The sequence below is a fragment of the Pan paniscus genome, chromosome 5 (assembly GCF_029289425.2).
Source record: "Pan paniscus chromosome 5, NHGRI_mPanPan1-v2.0_pri, whole genome shotgun sequence".
NCBI classification, from domain to species: domain Eukaryota; kingdom Metazoa; phylum Chordata; class Mammalia; order Primates; family Hominidae; genus Pan; species Pan paniscus.
The window spans coordinates 87,939,849-87,950,069 of NC_073254.2; the positions used below are offsets into that span (position 1 = coordinate 87,939,849).

At 35.1% G+C, this 10,221-nt stretch overlaps 1 pseudogene; it reads left to right on the forward strand.

Annotated features, from left to right (window-relative positions):
• The first annotated feature begins 1,140 nt into the window (after positions 1 to 1,140).
• LOC100980938 (histone-lysine N-methyltransferase SUV39H2-like) lies at positions 1,141 to 2,293 on the forward strand (annotated as a pseudogene).
• Positions 2,294 to 10,221: the final 7,928 nt, after the last annotated feature.

Here is a 10,221-nt window from a genome sequence, read left to right on the forward strand (position 1 = left end):
CATCTTTGATTATTGAAGAATAAAATTACTGGGTGCTTAAATATATAAAGCAGGGGCACAGATTCATAAAGATACAGCATGGGAGATGTATTGCAATATTCTATTATTACTTAATACAATGTTTTATATTTCTTGTCAGACGATACAGCCAAACCTTTGCTGTTCTAAGGTCATTCTTCAGTCATCTTTGCAATAAAAAGCTATGTATTATTGGAAGAAAGAACAAGTGCAAAGAGTTTCCCTAAATAGTGCACTTTGCCAAAAATTAATTTTTAATGAACATTTTTGATTTTCCTAATTTTTAATTAATGGTGTATCGATGTTTGGGAGTGAATAAAAGTCCTTGGTGGCACATAATATAATTCATATCGTGTAAGGCATTGGGCAGAGAGATATTCTCCTTAGGTGAAACAAATAAACGTTGAAAGCTAAATATTTTCAAATAAATTCAAAATGTGCAGAGTTAATCCTGTAGAGTTTAGTTACATACATATGGCCCTCAATTATATAGATTAGGTTAACTTTTCAAGAAAATCACCCAATGATATAATTTGTTCTATGTGGAGTAGATGTCTTTGTCATACAAAAATACCAATACTAAAGAGTAAGATTGTCAAATTTATCTATATAATATCATGATCTTAGGATATTGCTTATGATACATAGTATGGATTCCTATGCCAGGCATTACAGTGTAGTGCTTAAGATTTTGTGTTTCAATCACCCACAACTTGATTTGCTACTTAGCCATGATGTTAATTATCTAAGCAAGTTGTGGTTAATTATTTTACTGTATCTGAGTCTCAAGTTCCTTGTCTGAAAAGTTGAGATAACAATGCCTACACAAAGAGTGTTACATATTAAATAATATATGTACCATACTGAGAGATAATGACATATAGTAAGTGTCTAGTGAAGTAGTTATTAAAACAATACAATATTGGGACACTGTGGCCCAGGTGGGCCTCTAGTGATGTCAAGATGATCAGGTACCAGACCCCCAGCATTGGCCCCAAGTCTCACAGGGCTGAGCAAGGGTGGGCATTAGGTCACCTGAGCTATCCTGTTAGACCTTGAATGAAATATCCACAAGATGGCAGCAGCTGCGGGTAAGGCACAAAGGAGCTTGGTATGGTGCCTTGGCTAGTTACACTTGATATTCTTCAGGAAATATGCAGAAAAGAAAAGCACACATGTAAATAGATTGGAATCAATCTATTGGTGGACTACTTGTGTGACTACAAGGCAGTGAAGAATATGGAATTTTATCTTGTAAAATGAAAATGGTGGCTAGATTCTACAAATACTTAGGAACCTTTGCAAAATCTCAAGGGCCCATGACTGTTTCAGCAATTCTTTAATAGTGAGCATAATTATTTATCTCAGGTAAATAAAGGCAAAGCAATAACTCCAAAAGACAATAACAAAACTTCAAAACCTGCCATTGTCAAGTACATTGTAAAGAAGGCCAAACAAAGGATAGTTCTGCAGAGATGGCAAGATGAACTCAGCAGAAGACAGAATAATAAAGGAGTGATATTTGTTGAAAATAGGGTTCACTTAGAAGGCCCACCTTCAGACTTCTGCTATATTGATGAATACAAACCAGCTCCTGGAATCAGCTTAGTAAATGAAGCTACCTTTTGTTGTTCATGCACAGATTGCTTCTTTGAAAAATGTTGTCTTGGTGAAGCTGGAATTCTTTTCGCTTATAGTAAAAACCAACAAATTAAAATCCCACCTGTTACTCCCATCTATAAATGCATCTCAGTCTGTCAATGTGGACCTCACTGTACCAATAGGATTGTACAAAAAGGCACACAGTAATTCACTTTGCATCTTTCACAGTATCAATGACCATGGCTGGGGTGTAAAATCCCATGTGAAGATTAAAAGAATGAGTTTTGTCATGGAATAAGTTGGAAAGGTAATCACAAGTGACGAAGCTGAAAGATGAGGGCAGTTATATGACAACAAATGATCTGGACTATGAATCTGATGAATTCACAGAGGATGCAGTTCAATATGGAACTGTATCTCATTTTGTGAATCATAGTAGTGACCCAAAACTTCATATGTTCAATGTTTTCATTGATAACTTGACACTGGCCTTCCCTAAATAGCTCTGTGTTCCATGAGAACTATAAATGCTGGAGAAGAGTTGATTTTTGACAATCAAACAAAAAGTTCTGGGGATATATCTTCAGAGTTTATTGACCACAGCTCAGCCAAAAAGAGGGTCAGAACTGTATGTAAATGTGGAGCTGTGACTTGCAGAGGTTGCCTCAAATGAATTTTCAGGAAATAGAAATGATGATAATTGTAGTTTGTTTGTTTCTTTTTTCTAATGTTATCATTTAAAAAATAAGTATTTGGAACTCTTTTTTCATATTATCAAGATTATAACTATGTTAATTGACAATTCATGGTTCAAGGCATTTACCAAATGCATTACTGATGCCTCTGGAGAGAGGGCCACTGGGTTGCATAGACTGATCTGAAGTCTACATATTTAGTGCTTAGAGACTAAACATGGGGGAAAAAAACTATTTATAGCTCAGCATATGCACACTTAGTTAAGAAGTCAATGTGAATAGAGAAATGCCGTCTGTAGTGTTTGAATAGTGTTAAACTGATAATGTAATAACTGCTGAGAGATCAAACGTTCAATTTTCCATACTCCTTGAACTCAGGTAAATAGAGTTAATTCAATTTGGGAAAACCTACAAGTTCTGTTATTGTTACCATATTGTCATTCTTATTTAATACTCACTGTACTTTTATTTGAGACAAATAGGTGATACTGAATTTTATACTCTATTTTCTACTTTTTCATTAAAACATTGGCATCTCAATGACATATAAACTTAAGGTAAGACATTAAATGTAAAACTTTTTAGTTAAAAAAATACTATCTAAAATATAATTTTATTAAATTTTTTTAGATTTTTATCTTTCAAAATATATTTTATGAGATCTATGTAAAATGTAATTGCTATTAAAATACTTTATGGTTTTTGGATAGTATTTATTTCCTATACATATTCCAAAGAAGTTTAATATATTTATATATAGAAAACATTTTATATATAACATATACAATACATATGTGTGTTTATATATATGTATTTTAATCAATGCTTTTAAGAGGAGACATAGTAAATATAGATGATTTTGCATCCTCAAAATCACAAATTAGTCTTTGAGAGAATTTTATGGCATACAATTTTAAGGAACTACACATGAAATCTCTCTCACTGGCCAGGCTCATTTCTCAGGCAGGCCTATAATCCCAGCAGTGGGAGGCTGAGGTGGGAGGATTGTTTGAGGCCAGTAGTTTAATACAAGCTGGGACAACATAGTGAGAATCTGTCTTTACAAAAACAATAATAATAGCCAGGCATGGTGGCACTCACTGGTAGTACCAACTACTCAGGAAGCTGAGGTGGAAGGATCGCTTGAGCCCAGGAGCCGAGGAGTTCGATGTTGCAGTGAGCCATTGCACCATTGTACTCCAGTCTGAGTGACAGAGTGATAGACTGTCCAAAAAAAAAAAAAAAAAAACTCTAAATTCGAAATTTTTTTTTTAGAAAAAATTCTAAATGTTATTTGCTCAACCAACTTCATCCATTATTCTACTTTTTATGTGCATGTAATAACATTTATGGCTATTATCATAAAATGGAAATGCATCAAATTATATTGCTTCCCTATTCAAAATTTGTACTATTTTCTCATTACATCAGGGTAAAATTCATAGTCTCCCCCATGGTTTACAATGAACTATGTGATTAAGCTCCTGGCCTCTTCTCTTTCTTAACCTCCTGATTTTCTTCAAGTTCATTGCACTTCAGCTACATAGAGTGCTTCTGCCTTTTCCCTTGATGTTATCAGTACCTGACACACATTTTTCTCAGATAATTGCAGCTTTCTTCACATCTCTTGTCAAAATTCACTTTCTTATCCTATCTATAATGGCATTCTTGTGGAACTTCTTTTTCCCCATACTCCTTTATTTTTTCCCATAGTATTGAACACCTATTACCTGCAATTATATATCTTATTTATTTGATTTTTTGCCTCCAACCAAAATCATAAATAAAAGTTCCATGAGAACAAATATGTATGGCTCTTTTGTTTACTGTGATACCCATCAGTACCTAAAATGTGACCAAAAGGTAGTAGAACTCAAATATTTATAAAATGGTTTTCAATCAGCTCATCATAAGTCATAATTTAAAGGCATCCTAACCAAATAAATACACAGTTCAATGAGATTTAAATGAAATTGGTTTTGAGTTTCTCAGTTTTTTACCTTCTCCATGAATGAGATATATGGATATAAAGAAAATTTAGCACTTAAACTATTGAATCTGAAGTAACAGAAATCTATCTTTTGATAGAAATCTATCTTCCTCAACCAATGAGAAAGATGAAACTGAATAAAAGGAGGGGGATATATCTTCACTTATTTTTTTATTTATTTAATTATTATTATTTTTTGAGACAGAGTCTCTCTCTGTCCCCAGGCTGGAGTGCAGTGGTGCGATGTTGGCTCACTGCCACCTCCACCTCCGGGTTCAAGTGACTCTCCTGCCTCAGCCTCCCGAATAGCTGGGACTACAGGTACATGCCACCATGCCCAGCTAATTTTTGTGTTTTTAGTAGAGATAGGGTTTCACCATGTTGGTCAGGCTTGTCTTGAGCTCCTAACATCAGGTGATCCACCTGCTTTGGGTTCCCAAAGTTTTGAGATTACAGGCGTGAGCCATTGTACCCAGCTTGACTTATTTCTAAAATAAAAAATTAATAGAAAAAAATGTTGTGAAGAGCCCTAAATGTTCTAGAGACATTATGTGTCCCAATACAATCTGGTTTAAAGAATTTAGATAACGTTTTGGTATTAATTAGTAGAAATTAAACCTGTCTTATTTGGAATTGAATCACTGGTTTTATTATTAGGTTGGTGCAAAAGTAATGGCAAAAACCACAATTACATTTGCACCAACCTAATATTAGTAGTCATTTTGGTAACCCAAACAATTACCCAGGTGTAAATTTTTCTTATTTTCATCTCTGATAACCCAGGGTTACTAGAAAAACAGAGTCGGCAAATACAACATACTTTAAAGTCTTGTTGAAATAAAGCAGATAATTGACGTTATTTTTTCTCTCCCGCTTGCTACACTGCAATTGAAGTGTGGCTGTTCATTATAAGTTTCAAATGCTAACTCTACACATTTGATGAATCTAGGGATTTGAATAGATATTATAGCAAACTGGCATGTTCTTATAAAAGGCAGAATTCACAATTTCTTGCCCTTTCTTTACTCAAAGGATAAACTTTATGACTGTGTTATCACCACCAACTAAAGTTGATTTAAGAGATATGATGCTTCTTTTAAACACATGATTTTCATAATAATTGAAGCAAGGGAGACCTCTAGCAGCATCTGCTCATGATGAAATCTTAAATCAATGATTTGGCTTCATTCCCAACTAACAGGTATATCTGCATGGATTATTATTATTATTATTATTATTATTAGCTACCAAGAAAAGAAAGTATTACACAAGGGGCACTCACCCTGACATTTCCAGATATTCATAAAATGATATAATGTTTTCAAAAATACAGGAGTAATGTTTCACTTATTCACCCTGCGATGCCCAGTCAATTCAATGAATGAAGTCATAGGTGGTGACAAAGCACAATGTGAGTGTTAGTCACGATAAAATAATACTTGGCTGAGAACCACAATCCCAAAAGCCAAAATCCCTGACCACTTGCTTTCTTCTGACACAGACTTGCAAAAGAGACTTTTAGAAAGGTTATGTAAAACAAAAATCTCCCTATTTTTAGAGTAAGGCATAGCACCTTGATTTAGTCAACAATCATTAAGCAGCCACTGAGTGCAGTTGGCAGAAATGTGTTGAGTGGTTTCTGGATCCTGAATGCAGACTCTCTAGATTAACATACTAAAGGAAGGCAACCCAAGGCAAAAGACATCAAGGAGAAAAAATGCAGTGAAATACACGGAAGTATCAATCATATCTATTCCCCAAACTTTCCTTAGTATGAAGTTTCTTCTCAAACAGTAAAGGGCAGCCTGATATCCTCTTATATTATTGCTCAAGTGGATGGTACAGAGATACTGCAAAGAGAGATGAAGAATGATAGATTTTCAGAGAAATTGTGCCGAATATTTATCATTCACTGAATCTGACCTGTATTTGAGAAAAAACGAATAAGAGAAGGGAGAAGAAGGAACTTTATACTCTTCCTAGAAGCCAAATTTTCCACATTTATTGTTATTAATTTTTATATATTGGGCTTAAAATTCAGACTGTTTTAAACCAAGAGTATAGCTGTGCCCATGAAGGAGGAAACTTGAGTGTCAAGTATCTTACCTAAACCTCGAGTTTTTCTTTTTTTTTCCTCCTTCTTCTCATTGATATAACATGCATTTTTACTTCAAACAATGGCATATATGTTTTAGCCACAGATGACTCAGAAATTGAAAGTTAGAAGACAATCGTTAGTTTTCTTCAAGAACACAAAGCTCTAGAACAAAATTTTAATCTTCTAGTTCCCATCTTGATTAATGCGAAGGCATTTGTCTATCCAAGCTCACTGTGTAAAGGTCATGTGATGTATGCCATATAACACCACAATGCTAGCAATGTGAAGTACTTCAAATTTATTTCTACTTCATTAACTTTAACAGTGAGAACCTTTCACATTTTCAAGTGAAACTATTGATTCCACAGTGAAATTAATGTTCCACAATACATATATAAAAGCATTTCTGCCACTCAATTTTCTTATCCTGTTCCAGGCAAGCCAAAAATCTTTCACTCGGGTGCCTGTTTGGAGTCTCCTTCTCTCAATCAGTGGATTCTACCATCTTTTCCAGAGCATCTCCCCTTTCACACCTCCACCATTGGGTTACCCCAACTCCAATTTGCTCATGTTATGCTCTTAGAGGCAAGGCAGGACATAAGAATATAACAACACTAGATACCCATGAAAAAAAAAATAGAAAAATGAAATAAAATTTCAAAATTCATGTACAATAACAGCTGCTTATAATCCAAACACCAATTTTATCTTAAACAGATTTTTTTCAGCAAATCAGTGTTTTCAGAACCCCAAAAAATCCAATCTAGGATCACCCAAGTTAATTTACACAGTATGGAACTTTACTAATACATTAGAATCACGCAGTCAGGAATCCAGACAAAACAGAGAGAGAGACTTGGATCATCCCATGTGGCTCTCTAGGCCCTTGATTGCCACATAAGACAAGGGATTTCTGCTCCAGGAAAACAGAAGGGGTTGCTATTACAGCTTTAGGTGTCACATATAGCAAGGAGGATTTCAGTTACGAAACATCTATGTCTTATAACCCAGAGAGTTGTTTTTGTAACATTCTCCATAAATTGTTTACTTAAGAAATTTGAATCCAGAGACATCTTATTAAGGTCATTACATAGACAGTGACTCGTATCATTAGTCTACTTACCAAGAAGTTCAAAAATCATATTTACAAGGAAATTGAAATTGATTACACAAGGTTACTAGCCTTTTTTATTTTTCCCAAAGTGTTCGCCCACCTACCAATCATAGAAGAAATTGAGCACAGTTCAGCAGCTGTAACTTTTTCTTGCCTGCTACACATCTGACCTTGGATATTATCTCCTCATTGCATTTTATAGATATTCCACAATTTTCTGCAACATATAAAATAATATGCCAATTAACTACTAGATGAATAATAGGATTTGAACCATGAATAGGGATGTAAATTCTCTCTGTTAAGCATGTTACTTGTGACCATATACTTTGATATTTGTTCAATTATTTGTGACCGTATTTATGATAATCTTTGTCCAGATTATGTACTCTTTTTCCTCTACCATTCGTGATTATTTGAATCAATGTATCCATGCTGATGGAGACATTTATTTTCATGGATAATTTTCATAGCCAAATTTATGTTTCCCAGTTAATCTGTCTCCATAGGCATTTCATCAGTTGGGAGCTTCAAATAAACTGCCACTAAATTTCCAAAAATATTTACTTATTTGACCGGGAGTGGCGGCTCATGTCTGTAATCCCAGCACTTTGGGAAGCTGCGGTGGGTGCATCACCTAAGGTCAGGAGATTGAGATCAGTCTGGTCAACATGATGAAACCCTGTCTGTACTAAAAATACATAAAATTATTTGGGCGTGGTAGCAGGAGCCTGTAATCCCAGCTGCTCAGGAGGCAGAGAAAGGAGAATCACCTGAACCCGGGAGGTGGAGGTTGCAGTGAGCTGAGATTAGGCCACTGCACTATAGCATGGGCAATAAGAGGGAAACTCTGTCTCAAAAAAAAAAAAAATAAGTTCCATCAGTTTCTAGACAAACCCATAGCCAATATCATATTAAAGGGGCAAAAGCTGGAAGCATTCCCTTTGAAAACCGGCACAAGACAAGGATACCCTCTCTCACCATTCCTATTCAACATGGTATTGGAAGTTCCGGCCAGGGCAATAAGGCAAGAAAAAGAAATAAAGGGTATTCAAATAGGAAGAGAGAAAGTCAAATTATCTCTGTTTGCAGTTGGCATGTTTGTATGCTAAGAAAACCCCATCATCTCAGCCCCAAATCTCCTTAAGCTGACAAGCAACTTCACCAAGCCTTAGGATATGAAATCAATGTGCAAAAATCACAAGCATTCCTGTACACCAATAATAGACAGAGAGTCAAATCATGAGTGAACTCCTATTCACAATAGCTACAAAGAGAATAAAATACCTAGAAATAAAACTTACAAGGGATGTGAAGACCTTTTCAAGGAGAACTGCAAAACACTGCTCAAGGAAATAAGACAGGACACAAATGGAAAAACATTCCATGCTCATTGATAGAAAGAATCAATATCAATGAAAATGGCCATACTGCCCAAAGTAATTTATAGATTCAATGCTATCCCCATCAAGCTACCATTGACTTTTTTCATGGAATTAGAAAAACTACTTTAAATTTCATATGGAACAACAACAAAAAAAAAGCCCATATACCCACGACAATCCTAAGCAAAAAAGAATAAAGTTGGAAGCATCACGTTACCTGACTTCAAACTATATTACAAGGCTACAGTAACAAAAACATCATGGTACTTGTATCAAAACAGATAAACAGACAAAAGGAACAGAACAGAGGCCTCAGAAATAACACCACACATCTACCACCATCTGATCTTTAAAAAACTTGACAAAAACAAGCAATGGGGAAAGGATTCCCTGTTTAATAAATGGTGTTGGGAAAACTGGCTAGCCGTATGCAGAAAAGTGAAACTGGACCCCTTCCTTACACCTTATACAAAAATTAACCCAAGATGGATTAAAGACTTAAACATAAGACCTAAAACCATAAAAACCCTAGAAGAAAACGTAGGCAATACTATTCAGGACACAGGCATGGGCAAAGTGTTCATGACTAAAATACAAAAAGCAATGGCAACAAAAACCAAAATTGACAAATGGGATCTAATTAAACTAAAGAGCTTCTGCACGGCAAAACAAACTATCATCAGAGTGAACAGGTAACCTACAGAACGAGAGAAACATTTTGCAATCTATCCATCTGGCAAAGGGCTAATATGCAGAATCTACAAAGAACTTACATTTACAAGAAAAAAACAAACAAACAAAAAGTGGGTGAGGGATATGAACAGACATGTCTAAAAAGAAGACATTTATGCAGCCAACAAATATAGGAAAAAATTATCATCATCACTGGTCATTAGAGAAATGTAAATCAAAACCACAATGAGATATCATCTCACCCCAGTTAGAATGGCAATCATTAAAAAATCAGGAAACAACAGATGCTGGAGAGTTTGTGAAGAAATAGGAACACTTTTACACTGTTGGTGGGAATATAAATTAGGTCAACATTGTGGAAAACAGTGTGGAGATTGCTCAAGGATCTAGAACCAGAAATACCATTTGACCCTGCAATCCCATTACTGAGTTTATACCCAAAGGATAATAAATCATTGTACTATAAAGATACATGCACATGTGTGTTTATTGCTGAACTATTCAAAGTAGCAAAGACTTGGAACCAACCCAGATGCCCATCAATGATAGACTGGATAAAGAAAATGTGGCACATGTACAACATGGAATACTATGCCATAAAAAAGGATGAGTTCATGTCATTTGCA